This window comes from Trachemys scripta, unplaced genomic scaffold (assembly GCF_013100865.1).
Source record: "Trachemys scripta elegans isolate TJP31775 unplaced genomic scaffold, CAS_Tse_1.0 scaffold_26, whole genome shotgun sequence".
Taxonomy (NCBI): Eukaryota; Metazoa; Chordata; order Testudines; family Emydidae; genus Trachemys; species Trachemys scripta.
The window spans coordinates 4042104-4058710 of record NW_023260511.1 but is presented as its reverse complement, the minus strand read 5'-3'; positions in this window follow the sequence as shown (position 1 = coordinate 4058710).

Sequence of the window (16607 nt, the reverse complement as noted above, 5' to 3'; positions counted from 1 at the left end):
TCTTCTCCTCTCCTGATGTCAGTGTAGATGCAGGCAGTACAAAATGTACTACAGTCATATAAAAACAACAAAGAGTCTGGTGGCACCTTAAAGACTAACAGATTTATTTGGGCATAAGCTTTCGTGAGTAAAAACCTCACTTCTTCTCTATGCATCCGAAGAAGTGAGGTTTTTACTCACGAAAGCTTATGCCCAAATAAATCTGTTAGTCTTTAAGGTGCCACCAGACTCTTTGTTGTTTTTGTAGATACAGACTAACACGGCTACCCCCTGATACTTGACTACAGTCATATAGTATCTCAAATGCAAAGCTGTATTTCTCTGATCTGAGGTTTGAAGAACAATATGGAACTAGCTATTTTACGGGATATCTAGATTTAATTCCTGTAGTAACAGAACTGGTGATAGGAAAGCAGGAAGAGGTTTGTTTTTTGTTGTTGGTTGGTGTGTGTGTGTGTGAACAGCTTAAATTGGTTAAAAACCCTAACTTTCAGTACTCAGTGTTTCAAAAATGTTAGACTGCTAACCTGTGTCATAGAGATGTCTTTTGCTTAACTCCCCCCACCCCCAGAATAAAGCTACTTTAAGGGAAATTACTGCTTTGTCCAACCCCAAAGAGCTATGAGATCTTTGCTCACCAATTCTCATAAAACTTGTATTTGTCATGCATTTTTGGTGGCTTAAGTATTACGATCTATTATAAATAAAGTGCATTTAATTGATTGATTTTAAAATGAAATTAGTAACTGGAAAAAATGGCCAGTATTTTTTTTAAACCTGTGACAATTATAAAGTACTGCATTCTGTCATTCACTTTCTAGAATCTAAAGTATATCTCTAAGTATAATCTAAAGTTCTCCTGTGAAATGCCAGCTGTGCAAACCCTTCTGTGGCTGGATCATTCTTGTGTTTTTATTTTAAGTACATATAAATATGTATAACAAATTTAAAAGTATGGAATTAGTAATTTGATATGTCGGGTGGCGCCTTTTTTTAATGTGTTCGCTCCCCCCAATGTTAGAACCTGGCTACGCCACTGACCCCAGGGGTTTGTACAAGGACCAGTCATATTCAGCATATTCATAAATGATCTGGAAAAAGGGGTAAACAGTGAGTTGGCAAAATTTGCAGATGATACAAAACTACTCAAGATAATTAAGTCCCAGGTAGACTGCAAAGAGCTACAAAAGGATCTCTCAAAACTGGGTGACTGGGCAACAAAATGGCAGATGAAATTCAGTGTTGATAAATGCAAAGTAATGAACATTGGAAAACATAATCCCAACTATACATATACAATGTCAGGGTCTAAATTAGCTGTTACCACTCAAGAAAGAGATCTTGGAGTCATTGTGGATAGTTCTCTGAAAACATCCACGCAATGTGCAGCAACAGTCAAAAATGCGAACAGAAGGTTGGGAATAATTATGAAAGGGATAGATAATAAGACAGAAAATATCATATTGCCTCTATATAAATCCATGGTATGCCTATATTTTGAATACTGTATGCAGATGTGGTCTCCCCATTTCAAAAAAGATATATTGGACCTGGAAAAGTTTCAGAAAAGGGCAACAAAAATTATTAGGGTACAGAACAGCTACCATATGAGGAGAGATTAGTAAGCCTGGGACTTTTCAGCTTGGAAAAGAGACAACTAACCAAGTATGGCCATTCTTATGTTCTTAAGACAAGTATGTGACACGTGGAGGTGTATCTCCTTTTGGAATCATAGACTGTTAGAGCTGGAAGAGACCTCAGGAGGCCATCTAGTCCAATCCCCTGTTCAAAGCAGGACCAACACCAACTAAATCCTCTCAGCCAGGGCTTTGTCAAGCCTGGCCTTAACAACCTCTAAGGATGGAGATTCTACCATCTCCCTAGGTAACCCATTCCAGTGCTTCACCATCCTCCTAGTGAAAAGTTTCCTAATATTCAACCTAGACCTCCCCCACTGCAACTTGAGACCATTGCTTCTTGTTCTGTCATCTGCCACCACTGAGAACAGCTGAGTTCCATCCTCTTTGGAACCCTCCTTCAGATAGTTGAAGGTTCTATCAAATCCCCCCACACTCTTCCCTTCTGCAGACTAAATAATCCCAGTTTCCTCACCCTCTCCTCATAAATCATGTGCTCCAGCACTCTAATAATTTTTATTGCCCTCTGCTGGTCTCTTTCCAATTTTTCCACATCCTTCTTCTAGTGTGGGCCCCAAAACTGGACACAATACTCCAGGTGTGGCCTCACCAGTGCTGAGTAGAGGGGAATAATATTTTCCCTCAATCTGTTGCCAATGCTCCTACTAATACAATTTTGCAAAGCAATAGCTGGATGACAATAGTGAGTTTGATTTGATTTCTCAGATGATCAAACACAGTGGGGTTTTATCAGGGAAATGTTTTAGGAAATGTTCTAGATTGCACCAAGCAACTTTCTGTAGGACTTAAACCACTCTGTGGGGTTTAATACCCTGCCCCAAGGGGGAAATCTTCATAGTGAAGTGCAAGAGCATCTCCTTCGATGGGAAATTACTGCTGGGAACTTCAGGGGCCTTCACTGTACTTCACTGTAACCTCTCCTGATGAGGAGGGCTCTCCCCTCACACAGCAGAGTGCAGAGTGTCCTGGAATCACAGCAAAGCTAAAAAGTCTGCTGGAAGCCAGACATAATGCTCAGTGATCCTGTGCCTTCCCTGCCCCTGGCACCAGGGTGCAGTCCCTCTCCATTCCTGGAATCTCCAGGAGGAGCTGTTCATCTCTTGAGGTACAATCCCACCCAGAGCTCCACAGGGCGGTGCAGTTTAGCAACACACTCACCTTTCCTGACACACAGCTAGGCCTATCCCACACACATGGTCTGTGATGGGAATAGGTGCAATTTCTGTCTCAGCAAAGCTGTACCCATTTGTTTGCAGCACACACACCTCCTTCAATAGGAAAGTGTTTGCTAGGCCCCAAACCAGAGGGCCTGGGGATGATCTTAATGAGGACTATAGGGGTTATATTAGCTCTCTATTTGGCTCTATTGCTGGAATACTGTGTGCAGTTCCGGTGTCCCCAACTGAAGAAGGAAGTTTTCAAACTGAACAGAGTTCAGAGAAGAGCACCAGAATGATTAAATGATTAGATAACATGCATTATAGTGATAGACTCAAAGAACTCAATCTATTTAGCTTACCAAAGAAAAGGGGTGACTTGATTACACTCTATATGTATGTAGATAGAGAATAAATAGTTGATAATGAGCTCTTTAGTCTACCAGAGAATGGTCTAGCAAAATCCAATGGCTAGAAATTGAGACTAAGAAAGTCAGACTAGAAATAAGCCGTACATTTTTTTAAGAGTGAGGGTGATTAGCCATTATAACAATTTACCAGGGGTTGTGTTGGATCCTCCATCACTGGAAATTTTTCAAATCAAGATTGTATGTTTTTTTATAAAGGATCTGCACTAATGCAAACATGAATTGTTCGGGGGAAGTTCTCTGGCCCATGTTATACATTATGAGAGTTCATCCTTCCGGCCTTAGACAGATATTCTTCAATAAATACAGCTTTTGTTATTTTAACTATTAGTTACCCTTGTTCTTGGCCATATTATTATAAAAGCTGCCACGGTTATCTTTAAATATATGTTTTTTCTTTTTTATGAGACTTGGAATAGACAATAAGTAAGTCTGTGTCTATTTTCTTCCATATGCTCTACTCCTCTTTTTGATAAAGCAGATTACTTGGCTAATTTTGTTAATAACATATATGAGCACTTGCTGGTTCTGAGCAGTGCTGCTTATACATTGTTGAAATTTAAATACACTCACCTACTACTAGTTTGTATTCTCCAAGAACCATAACACTCTTGCAGAGATGCAGTATGAAAGGCAATGTACAAATTAAAAGGACTCTGCATTGAAACAGAAAATGAAATACAGCTCATGATGTAAATGTTGTTACTGCTCCTTTCCTAGCCGAACCCATATTAGCAGAGGAGCGTAGTGTGTCATATTCACCTTTTACTAATTAGCTGTGGCCATGAAGCTTCTTCTTAAATTTATTAAAGCAATAATATAATCTTCTCTATCTACTACGTAGTGTTATAGGAATGGGGCTAGCCCACAGATGGAATAGCTAGCCATGGCCAATATTTATGCTAATCAGCAAAGAAAGGATCTCATTCACCCTCCTCAATTCATAATTCGATGGACATAAACTGAACTGTTTTCTTTTGCAGAGGAACGCAAGGAACAAATGGGTGAGTTTGCCTACTTTACTCAATAGTTAGTCTATAAACCCAACTTTGTGTGCCCTGTATTGGTTCCAACAACTTCAACTGCAGAAGCAATGCTATCATTGCATGCCCCATGGATATGGTCTGTGTAGAGTACTCTATAATCGTGGTATGTAATCAAGCTGAGACCTCACCAGCACTTTGCAAAGAAAGTCACAGGGGTAGGGGTTCAAGGGCAGTCGGGCATGAGAGAAAAAACATCCACATGCTACAGGAATTGAACATATCCACTGAATTAAAAAGCTCTGGATAGGGAGTGTGGCAGAACCCAGTTGCTAGTGGTGTGTCTGACCTGGTAGTATCTGAGGCCATGCGGACACTCTACCCTGTGCCTCAGGGATGGAGGGAGAAATGTCCTCCGCAAAGAGCTTCCCCGAAACTGGGAACCCACATTCTGTGCAGAGCACCCAGTGTAGACTCTTTGACAATCCCCCTCCAAAGAAAGTGCTGATAGTCACACAGGAATGTTTGCTAGAGCAGGAAATAGAACCTAGATATTCAGTCTTCCGGTCCGGTATATTCACTATGACTGCAAGGTGTTGGCAGAAACTTTCCATGGAAATGTGTCTGTTTCAGGAGGGAAAAAAAACTTTTTGATGAAAAAAAGAACAAGAAAGAAGCAAAAGCATCTCAGTAGAGTCAAAAGTTTCTATTTCCTCCATATTAAAAAGGGACACTCTGATTTTTCTCTTCAAAATGAAGGAGACATTGTTAAGGTTCGATTCAGTTACCCAATCATGTGGGGCCAGTGTAGACACAGGAGCCAACTTTTTGATTTCCTCGATGGTGTTTGACCACCGCTCTGCCCCAAGCCTTGTCCCTATTATACCCCGTCATCATGGAGGATGAGGCCCTCTTCTAGCAGTTGAGGTGTGAACACCAAGGGAGGAGAAACTGCTTTTGTAGTTGGCTAGCCATTCCCAGTCTTTGTTTAATCCTGAGCTGATGGTGTCAAATTTGCAAATGAACTGAAGTTCAGCAGTTTCCGAACTAACCTCATTATCTCTAGACTGATACTTGCGTGCACATCTATACCTGCCTCTGGAAATTTCCACTACATGAGTCTGACAAAGTGGGTATTCACCCACGAAAGCTTATGCTCCAAAACATTTTTTTTACAAATAAGTGATATGTAAGGTTTTATCTCATTTTGCAAAGAATGGCAGGAGAACAAGAATGAGTTTGCTTTGATTTCTGAGGTGATCACACAGAGTGGGATATTATCATGGAAATATTTAGCAGCCAGCTCTAGATTTCACCCAGCAAATCATGGTAAATCTTCAACATCTCTGTGGGGTTTCATACAGTGCCCCGAGGAGGAGCTCTTGATATTGAAAGGCCAGAGCATCCTCTTGGATGGGAAACTTTTGCTGGAAACTTCAGGGGCCTTTAATTTCATCCCACATCATGAGTAGGAGCAGGATAACTGTTGAAGGTTAAAGATGTGTGGTATTGCCCTGTCTGTGCAATCAGAGAGGTTAGGAAGGGGAACAATGCACATTATCCCCACTTCCCCCACACCAGTCCCTCCAGCATTTCAGTTGTATGGATCCCAGGACCAGCTAAAGGGCATCCTGATATCCTGGTGAAAGGCCACAGCATGGTGGTCAGCCTGAACCCTCCTCTTTTGTTGGGGAGAATAACTTAGTGTGGAGGGGTTTAGTTTGGCTGAGGCTCACTGGAGCATGTAAGAGACACTCAGCAGGAAGAGGAGATCACCAACATGGCTAATATTTATTCTATTGTAACCCTTCTCCCAGCAGCCAAAATGATGCTTAAAATTGTTGATTGGCTCTAGTTTTCAAGATATGCTATTGGGTCAGTATATACGACTCTTGACTTGGGAATGGCGGAGGATAAGTGAGTTATAAAGGGAAAGGATCTCAATTTAAACCAGAAATGACTAAAATACATCTTTGACTGGATCTATGAATAAACCTATGACTGGGTTTGAACAGTACTTGCTTTTTAGGCAAAAGAATGAGTGATGCAATCTGAAGCTGGTATTGCATCATACATGATTTGAATTGCATCATGTTATTCCTAGAAGTCATGGATGATGCAATCATAACGAAGCTTACATCACTCTGCTGAACAAATTGCCCTATATCAGCTCTAGAAATCATACAGCGTCGTGCTCTCTTATTTGTCAGTGTTTGATTTTGCAAAGGGACACATTTCTGTTTAGCCGAAGTGAGCAGAGATGCCTCGTACTTGTGTGAACAGTGCAGATAACTTCTGCTATGTTTGTGGTGAAGTGACTTTTGCATCACAAAAGCGCAGTATAACCACTATGGTTAAGAAAGCCTATCACCTTTATTTCGGCTGCAAAATAGGAGATCAGGACAAGAGGTGGGCTCCACACATATGCTGCAACACTTGTGGAACAAATCTTCGCCAGTGGTTGAACAGGAAAAGGAAATCTATGCCTTTTGCAGTGCCAATGATTTGGAGAGAGCCAAAAGATCATACCAGCAATTGTTACTTCTGCATGGTGCCTCCAGTTGGGAAAGGTGTGTCAAAGAAGAAAAAGTGGACTGTGCATTATCCAAACATTTCATCAGCTATACGCCCAGTACCCCACAGAGAAGGGCTGCCAGTTCCTGATGCACCAGAATCATTCTCATTTGAGTCAGACGAGCAAGAGGAAGAGGATGAAACTTCTGGTCCTGAACCATCAATGTCACAGGACCCACATTTTCTCCCATCCTTCTCCTCTGAACCACACCTCATAACACAAGGTGAACTGAATGACCTTGTCAGGGATTTGGAACTACCCAAGAGTAAGGCAGAACTGTTGGGGTCCAGACTACAGCAGTGGAATCTCCTGGCAGGTGATGTTAGGGTTTCCATGTTCCGTGACCGTCAAAAGGTCCCATTCTTGTCCCATTCTTGTCCCATTCTTCTTCATGGAAGGTGGTCTTGTAGCCTGCAACAACATCGATGGTGTGATGGCAGCCCTCAACATTGTTCACGATCCAGATGAGTGGAGACTGTTCATTGATTCATCGAAGACGAGTCTTAAAGCTGTTTTACTGCATAATGGCAATGTTTTGCCATCAATTCCAGTTGGTCATGCAGTCCATATGAAGGAAACCTATGACAACATGAAACAGCTTTTGAGGTGCATAAACTATGACCAACATCAGTGAGAGCTTTGTGGTGATTTGAAGGTTGTTGCTCTCTTGCTTGGTCTGCAGACTGGATACACAAAGTACTGCTGTTTTCTCTGCAAATGGGATAGTCGTGCAAGAAATTCCCACTACATCAAGAAAGATTGGCCACTCCGACAGTCATTGGAGTCTGGGAGGAAAAGTGTTTGGCATCCACCACTTGTTGAATCAAGGAAGATTTTGTTACCACCCTTACACATCAAGCTGGCCCATGTTAAAGATGATGAGAGTCCTTAGACACTACGATCTTCATTGTGTCACTTGCTCCCTCTCTGCTATTCTCCAATAAACACAGCTTTTGATATTTTCACCATTAGCTACCTTTGTTGTTGGTCATATTATTACAAAAGGTTATTGCTATTGTTATCTTTAAATATATTTTTTTCTTTTTTAGGGGACTTGGAAAAGAGAATAAGTAAGTCTGTGTCCTTTTTCTTCCATGTGCTCTACTGCTTTGTAGGTGTCTTGTAGAATGAAAAGAAAGGTCATTGATTTATTAGACGTCACTCCACTTTCCTGTTTTTGATAGAGCAGCTTCCTTGGCTAATTTTGTCAATAACATATATGAGCACTTGCTGGTTCTGAGCAGTGCTGCTTATACGTTGTTGACATTTAAATAGATTCAACCACTATTGGTCTGTATTCTCCAAGAATCATAACATTCTTGCTGAAACAAAGTATGAAAGGCAATGTACATATCGAAAGGACTCTGCCTTGGAATAGCAAATGGAATGCAGCACACGATGTAAATGGTGCTACTGCTCGTTTCAAGGCAAAACCTATATTAGCAGAGGAGCGTAGTGTGTCATACTCACCTTTTGCTTATTAGTTGCAGCCATGGAGCTGTTTCTTAAATTGATTAAAGCAAGAATATCATCTGTTCTATCTACTACATAGCGGGGTAGGAATGGGGCTAGCCCACGGATTGAAGAGCTACCTGACTACGCATGGCCAATATTTATGCTAATCAACAAAGAAAGGATCTCATTCACCCATTCTCATTCATAAGACAATGGACATAATCTGAACTGTTTTCTTCTCCTCCCCATTTTTCTTTTGCAGAGGAACCCCAGGAGCAAATGGGTGAGTTTGCCTACTTTACGCAATTCTTACTGACCACTGACCAAACTTTGTGTGCCCTGTATTAGTTCTAACAATTTCAGCTTCATAAGGGATGCTATCATTACATCTCCCATGCACGTGGGAAGTGGAGGGTCTGTGTAGATTACTCTGAAATTGTTGTATGTCATCGAGCTGAGACCTCACTTTGCAAAGAAAGTCACAGGGGTAGGGGGTTCAAGGACAGTCGTGCATGTGAGAAAAAACATCCACGCGCTACAGGAACTGAACATATCCATTGAATGAAAAGCTCTGGATGGGGAATGTGGCAGGACCCAGTTGCTAGTGCTGTGCCTGACCTTGTAGTAGCTGAGGCCATGCAGACACTCCACCCTGTGCCTCATGGATGGAGGGAGAAATGTCTTCCCCAAAGAGGTTCCCTCAAACTGGGAACCCACAACCTGTGCAGACCACCCAGTGCAGTCTTTTTGACAATCCCCCTGCAAAGGAAGTGCTGATAGTCACACAGGAATGTTTGCTAGCGCAGGAAATAGAGACCCTAGATATTCTGTCTTCCAGTCCTGTGCATTCACTATGAGAACAAGGTGTTGGCAGAAACTTTCTATGGGAATGTGTCTATTTCATGAGGGGAAAAGAGGGTTTGGGATTTAAAAAAACAAGAAAGAAGCAAAAGCACCTCAGTAGAGTCCAAAGTTTCTATTTCCTCCATATTACAAAGGAACACTCTGATTTTTCACTTCAAAATGAAGGAGACATTGTTAAGGTTCGATTCAGTTACCCAATCATGTGCGGGCAGAGTAGTCACAGACAACAGCTTTTTGATTTCCTCGGGGGTGCTTGACAACCCTTCTGCCCCGGGCCCTGCTCCTACTGTACCCCTTCCCTCAAAGCCCCACCTCTGCCCCACCTCTTCTCGCTTCCACTCCGCTTCTCCCCACCCCATTGCACCCTCTCTCCCAAGAGCGCCTGGCCTTCGTTCTGGTTCTTCTTTCCCCCGCTCCTTCCTCACAGCACCTCCTGCCCTCTGCAGAAGAGCTGATCAGTGGCGGGTAGCAGGCGCTTCGTTGGCGTGGGAGGAGTGCAATTTCTGTCTGGGCAAAGCTGTTCCCCTTTCACTGGAGCTCACACAAGCCCTTCAATACGCAAGTTTTCGCTGGGCACAAGGCCAGAGGGCATGATGATGATCTTAATGAGGATTACAGAGGTCATATTAGCCCTGTTTTTCACTCTATTGCTGGAATACAGTGTGCAGTTCTGGTGTCCCCAACTAAAGAAAGAAGTTGTCAAACTGGAGAGGGTTCTGATAAGAGAACCAGAATCATTAAAGGATTAGATAACATGTATTATAGTGATAGACTGAAAGAACTCAATCTATTTAGCTTACCAAAGAGAAGGGGTGACTTGATTACACTCCACATGTATGTAGCTTGAGAACAAATAGTTGATAATGGGCTCTTTAGTCTATCAGAGAATGGTCTAGCAAAATCCAATGGCTGGAAATTGAGACTAGGAAAGTCAGACTAGAAATAAGCCGTATATTTTTGTTAAGAGTGGGGGTGATTAGCCATTGTAACAAACAAGTACTCTGGCCAATGTTAAAGATGGTGAGAGTCCTTCGACACTACGATCTTCATTGTATCACTTGCTCCCTCACAGCTATTCTCGAATACATACAGCTTTTGATATTTTAACTATTAGTTACCTTTGTTCTTGGTCATATTATTACAAAAGGTTATTGCTATTGTTATCTTTAAATATGTTTTTTTCTTTTTTAGGGGACGTGGACAAGAGAATCAGTAAGTCTGTGTCCTTTTTCTTCCGTGAACTCGACTGCTGTGTAGAGAATGAAAGAAAAGTCATTGAGTTATTAAGCCTCAGCCCACTTTCCTGTTTTTGATAGAGCAGCTTCCTTGACTAATTTTGTGAATAACATATATGAGCACTTGCTGGTTCTGAGCAGTGCTGCTTATACGTTGTTGACCTTTAAATAGATTCACCCACTATTGGTCTGTATTCTCCAAGAACCATAACATTCATGATGAAACAAAGTATGAAAGGCAATGTACATATCGAAAGGACTCTGCCTTGGAATAGCAAATGGAATGCAGCACATGATGTAAATGGTGTTACTGCTCCTTTCATAGCAGAACCCATATTAGCGGAGGAGCGTAGTGTGTCATACTCACCTTTTGCTAATTAGTGGCAGCCATGGAGCTGTTTCTTAAATTGATTAAAGCACGAATATCATCTGTTCTATCTACTACAAATAGTTGACAATGTGCTCTTTAGAGTGAGGGTGATTAGCCATTGTAGCAATTTACCAGGGGTTATAGTGGATCCTTCATCACTGGAAATTTTTGAAATCAAAATAAAATGTTTTTTCTAAAAGATCTGCTCTAATGCAAACATGAATTATTTGTGGAAGTTCTGTGGCCCATGTTAAAGATGATGAGAGTGTTTCCTTCTAGCCTTAGACACTATGATCTTCATTGTGTCTCTTGTTGCCTCACAGCTATTCTCCAATAAATACAGTTTTTGATATTTAACTATTAGTTACCTTTGTTCTTGGCCATGTTATTACAAAAGGTGCTATTGTTATCTTTAAAAATATATTTTTTCTTTTTTAGGAGACGTGGAAAAGAGAATAAGTAAGTCTTTGTCCTTTTTCTTCCGTGTGCTCTATTTCTCTGTAGGAGTCTTGTAGATTGAAAAGAAAAATCATTGAGTTATTAGACCTCACCCCACTTTCCTGTTTTTGATAGAGCAGATTACTTGGCTCATTTTGTCAGTAACATTAGTTGGGAATTGGTCCTGCTTTGAGCAGGGGGTTGGACTAGATGACCTCGTGAGGTCCCTTCCAACCCTGATATTCTATGATTCTATGAGCACTTGCTGGTTCAGAGCCGTGCTCATACTCTGTTGAAATTTAAATAGATTCACCCACTATTGGTCTGTATTATCCAAGAACCATAACATTGTTGCAGAGACACAGTATGAAAGGCAATGTACACATTCAATAGACTCTGCATTAAAACAGAAATGGAATGCAGCACATGATGTTAATGTTGTCACTGCTCTTCTCATAGCAGAACCCATATTAGCAGAGGAGTGTAGTGTGTCATACTCATCTTTTGCTAATTAATTGCAGCCATGGAGCTGTTTCTTAAATTGATTAAAGCAAGAATATAATCTTCTCTATCTACTACATAGCGGATAGGAATGGGGCTAGCCCATGGATAGACGAGCTAGCTCACTACACATGGCCAATATTTATGCTAATCAACAAAGAAAGGATCTCATTCACCCTCTTCAATTCATAAGTCAGTGGACATTAAGTGAATTGTTTTCTTCTCCTCCCTATTTTTATTTTGCAGAAGAACTCCAGGAGCAAATGGGTGAGTTTGCCTACTGTCAAGGCTGGAACCCCACTTTGAACTTTAGGGTACAAATGTAGGGGCCTGCATGAAAACTTCTAAGCTTAACTACCAGCTTAGCTCTGGTTCCTCTGCCACCATTTCAATGGATTCCCTCCCTGGGAAGCCTTGAAAAACCTTCACCAATTCCCTGGTGAATACAGATCCAAACCCCTTGGATCTTAAAACAAGGAGAAATTAACCATTCCCCCTCCTTCCTCCCACCAACTCCTGGTGAATCAAGATCCAAACCCCTTGGATCTTAAAACAAGGAAAAATCAATCAGGTTCTTAAAAAGAAGGCTTTTAATTAAAGAAAAAGGTAAAAATCATCTCTGTAAAATCAGTATGGAAATTAACCTTACAGGGTAATCAAACTTAAAGAGCTCAGAGGACTCCCCTCTAGTCTCAGGTTCAAAGTACAGCAAACAAAGATAAACACTCTAGTAAAAGGTACATTTACAAGTTGAGAAAACAAAGGAAAACTAACACGCCTTGCCTGGCTATTTACTTACAAGTTTGAAATAGGAGAGACTTGTTTAGAAAGATGTGGAGAACCTGGATTGATGTCTGGTCCCTCTCAGTCCCGAGAACGAACACACTCCCAAACAAAGAACACAAACAACAGCCCCCCCCCCCCAAGATTTGAAAGTATCTTGTCCCCTTATTGGTCCTTTAGGTCAGATGCCAGCCAGGTTACCTGAGCTTCTTAACCCTTTACAGGGAAAAGGATTTTGGAGTCTCTGGCCAGGAGGGGTTTTATAGTACTGTACACAGGACAGCTATTACCCTTCCCTTTATAGTTATGATACCTACTTTACTCAATATTTACAGTCCACTGACCAAACTTTGTGTGCCCCGTATTTCTTCCAACAATTTCAACTGCAGAATGGATGGTATAATTGCATGCCTCGTGGATCTGGGAAGTGGAAGGTCTGTGTAGATTAGTCTGGAATCGTGGTATGTCATCAAGCTGAGAGCTCACCAGTACTTTGGAAAGAAAGTCAGAGGGGTAGGGTTCAAGGGCAGTCGGGCATGTGAGAAAAAACATCCATGCGGTACAGGAACTGAACATATCCATTAAATGAAAAAGCTTTGGATGGGGAGTGTGGCAGGACCGACTTGCTAGTGCTGTGCCTGACCTTGTAGTAGCTGAGGCCATGCGGACACTGCACCCTGTTTCTCAGGGATGGAGGGAGAAATGTCTTCCCCAAAGAGCTTCCCCCAAACTGGGATCTCATATCCTGTGCAGAGCACCCAGTGTAAGCTCTTTGACAATCCCCCTGCAAAGAAGTGCTGATAGTCACACAAGAATGTTTCCTAGAGCAGGAAATAGAACCTAGATATTATGTGTTCCGGTCCAATGTATTCACCATGAAACCAAGGTATTGGCAGAATCTTTCCATGGGAATGTGTCTATTTGAGGTGGAAAAAAACCTTTTGGATGAAAAAAAGAACAAGAAAGAAGCAAAAGCACCTCAGTAGAGTCTAAAGTTTCTATTTCCTCCATTTTAAAGAGAAACAATCAGATTTTTTCGCTTCAAAATGAAGTTTGATTCAGTTACCCAATCATGTGGGGGCAGTGTAGGCAGAGGTGCCCACTTTTTGATTTCCTCGGGGGGTGCTTGACGACCTCTCTGCCCCAGTCCCTGCCCCTATATACCTCTTCCATCAAGGCCCAATCCCTGCCCCACCTCTTTCCGCTTCCACTCCACTTTTTCCCGCCCCATTGCACTCCCTCTCCCAAGAGCACCTGGCTTTCATTTTGCCTCTTTCTTCCCCCAGTCCTCCCCCCCAACACCTCCTACCCTCTGCAGAAGAGCTGATTATTGGTGGGAAGGAGGCCCTGCGGTGGAAGGGGAGGAGCGGATTGGCTATGCTGCCGATGAGTGCTGAGCACCCACTCTATTTTTCTATGCGTGCTCCACTCCTGCTCTAGATTTCACCCAGCAAATCATGGTAAGTCTTAAACATCTCTGTGGGGTTTCATACAGTGCCCTGAGGGGTAACTCTTGATATTGAAAGAGCAGACCATCCCCATGGATGGGAAACTTCTGCTGGAAACTCTGCCCACATATCTATACCAGCGACACCATCACAGGACCTAACGAGATCAGCTACAACATCACCGGTTCATTCACCTTCACATCCACCAATGTAATATACGCCATCATGTGCCAGCAATGCCCCTCTGCTATGTACTTCGGCCAAACTGGACAGTCCCTATGTAAAAGGATAAATGAACACAAGTCAGATATTAGGAATGGCAATATACAAAAACCTGTAGGAGAACACTTCAACCTCCCTGGACACACAAGAGCAGATGTAAAGGTAGCCATCGTACAGCAAAAAAACTTCAGGACCAGACTTCAAAGAGAAACTGCTGAGCTTCAGTTCATTTGCAAATTTGACACCATCAGCTCAGGATTAAACAAAGACTGTGAATGGCTATCCAACTACAGAAGCAATTTCTCCTCCCTTGGTGTTCACACCTCAACTGCTAGAAGAGGACCTAATCCTCCCTGATTGAACTAACCTCTGATTGAACTACCCCTGATTGAACTGCCCCTCTGATACTGAACTAACCTCGTTATCTCTAGACTGATTCTTGCCTGCATATTTATACCTGCCTCTGGAAATTTCCATTACATGCGTTTGACGAAGTGGGTATTCACCCGTGAAAGCTTATGCTCTGTTAGTCTATAAGGTGCCACAGGACTTTTTGTTGCTCAAGACTGATAAAGATGAGTTAATCATTGGACGATTTAAACAGAAATTAAAAGGTACAGTCCCAAAAGTGTTATGTCTGGAAGCTATAGAAACTTTTTTAAAAGACCATAATATAGGCTCAAGTAAAATGTATACCCCAAATTAAAAAAAAAATCATATTAGGAAGACCAAGAAAGAGCCACCAAGGAAACAATAAAGTAAAAGCAGAAGTTAGAGGCAAAAAGGCATCCATTAAAAATTAGAAGTAAAATCCTACTGAGGAACATAGAAAGGAGCATAAACTCTGACAAGTTAAGTGTTAAAGTACAATTAGGCAGGCCAAAAAAATATTGTGAAGAGCAACTAGCCAAAGGTTTAAAAACTAAACAAAGAAAACTTAAGTACATCAAAAGCAGGAAACAGGTTTGGGGGGCGAATAGGCTTTCTAAAGCAGCTTCCCCCCAACTGGAAATCCATGCCTTACACAGAACACCCAGAGGAGATTCTTGAAAATTCCCTGTAAAAGAAGTGCTGATAGTCACACAGTAATGTTTGCTAGAGGAGGAAATACAATCCAGATATTCTGGCTTCCAGTCTGGTGTATTCACTACTAGACCAAGAGCTGTTAAAAACTTTCCATCGGAACATGTGTGTTTCAAAAAAAGAAAATTGTTTGGGGGAAAATAAAAACGAAGCATTTCAGTAAGGTCAAAACTTTCCTTTTTGACTGCATTGAAATTGATTTTTTGATGTTTTTCATTTCAAAAAGGGAACAAAATGTTTCAATTTTATCAAAACAGAATATTTTGGTTGACCTGAACATTTTGGAGGAAATTTCAAAATTCTTTGTTTTCGTTCTTTTTAGAAGAAAAAAACTAATAATTGAATTTTCCATGAAATGGAAATTCTGGTTTCTGCCCAGCTCTAACTATACGATGTTCTCAGCCTCTTCCTTATAGGACCATGTTTTTTACCTGTACCTCAGTGTATGATGTCTGTTTCCATAACTCTAACTTTCCATTGAAATCAATATGAATTTTACGTGAACTGTCATTATGAGGCCTTGTGAATGAAATCTGGTCCAACATTAGTTCATTTGTATTAGATGAAACTGGGTCAGAACATTTTTCTACTTACTCTGATTTCTCTGCTATTTATTCTGTGCTCATCTCCATGGGTTCTGAACACATTGTAATTTCTAATAGTAAACATATCAAAGTTGTTTTGTCTTTCTCCCTAGCTATGACATCTTGCCTTATTTGGTTATTGGTTTTGGTTGGTTGGTTTGGTTTTCCCTTTTTTTAACTGAGGAAAAAGCACAGGTCAGAGCAATGGTTCATATATTTCAGTCTGAAGATGATGAGCTCCAGAGTGGTGTTTTCAATAAACAATCTGGACTCAATCTTGCTCCATTGAAGTCAAAAGGTGCTTGTCATGAATCATAGAATCATAGAAGATCAGGATTGGAAAAGATCTCAGGAGGTCATCTAGTCCAACCCCCTGCTCAAAGCTTGTGGGATTGGGTCATGGGAAACCCAGGATCCAGCTCCAGGGCTCTCCAACCTGCGCTAATCAGGATCTTTCTTCTTTTGCAGTGAGAGGACGGTGGGTAAGTTTTGAGTTGAGATTCAGAGATGTAGAGTATTTTCCACTGGCAAGTGGCCTCTCAAATACTATAGCATGGAAACTGGTGCAGTTTCTTTTGTGCAACATTTTCAGACCCTCAGGACCTGCTGTGCCAGAATCAAAGTGTGTGTGGGGGGAGGAGGGGAAGGGGGGAAGGAGGGTTCAACACACTCTGCTCTTCAGTTGCCCCTTTTTTTGGGATTCAAATCTCCTTCTTCAGATCCATGGAATATTATGTAGAGAAAGCAACAGAGGGTCCTGTGGCACCTTTGAGACTAACAGAAGTACTGGGAGCATAACCTTTCGTGGGTAAGAACCTCACTT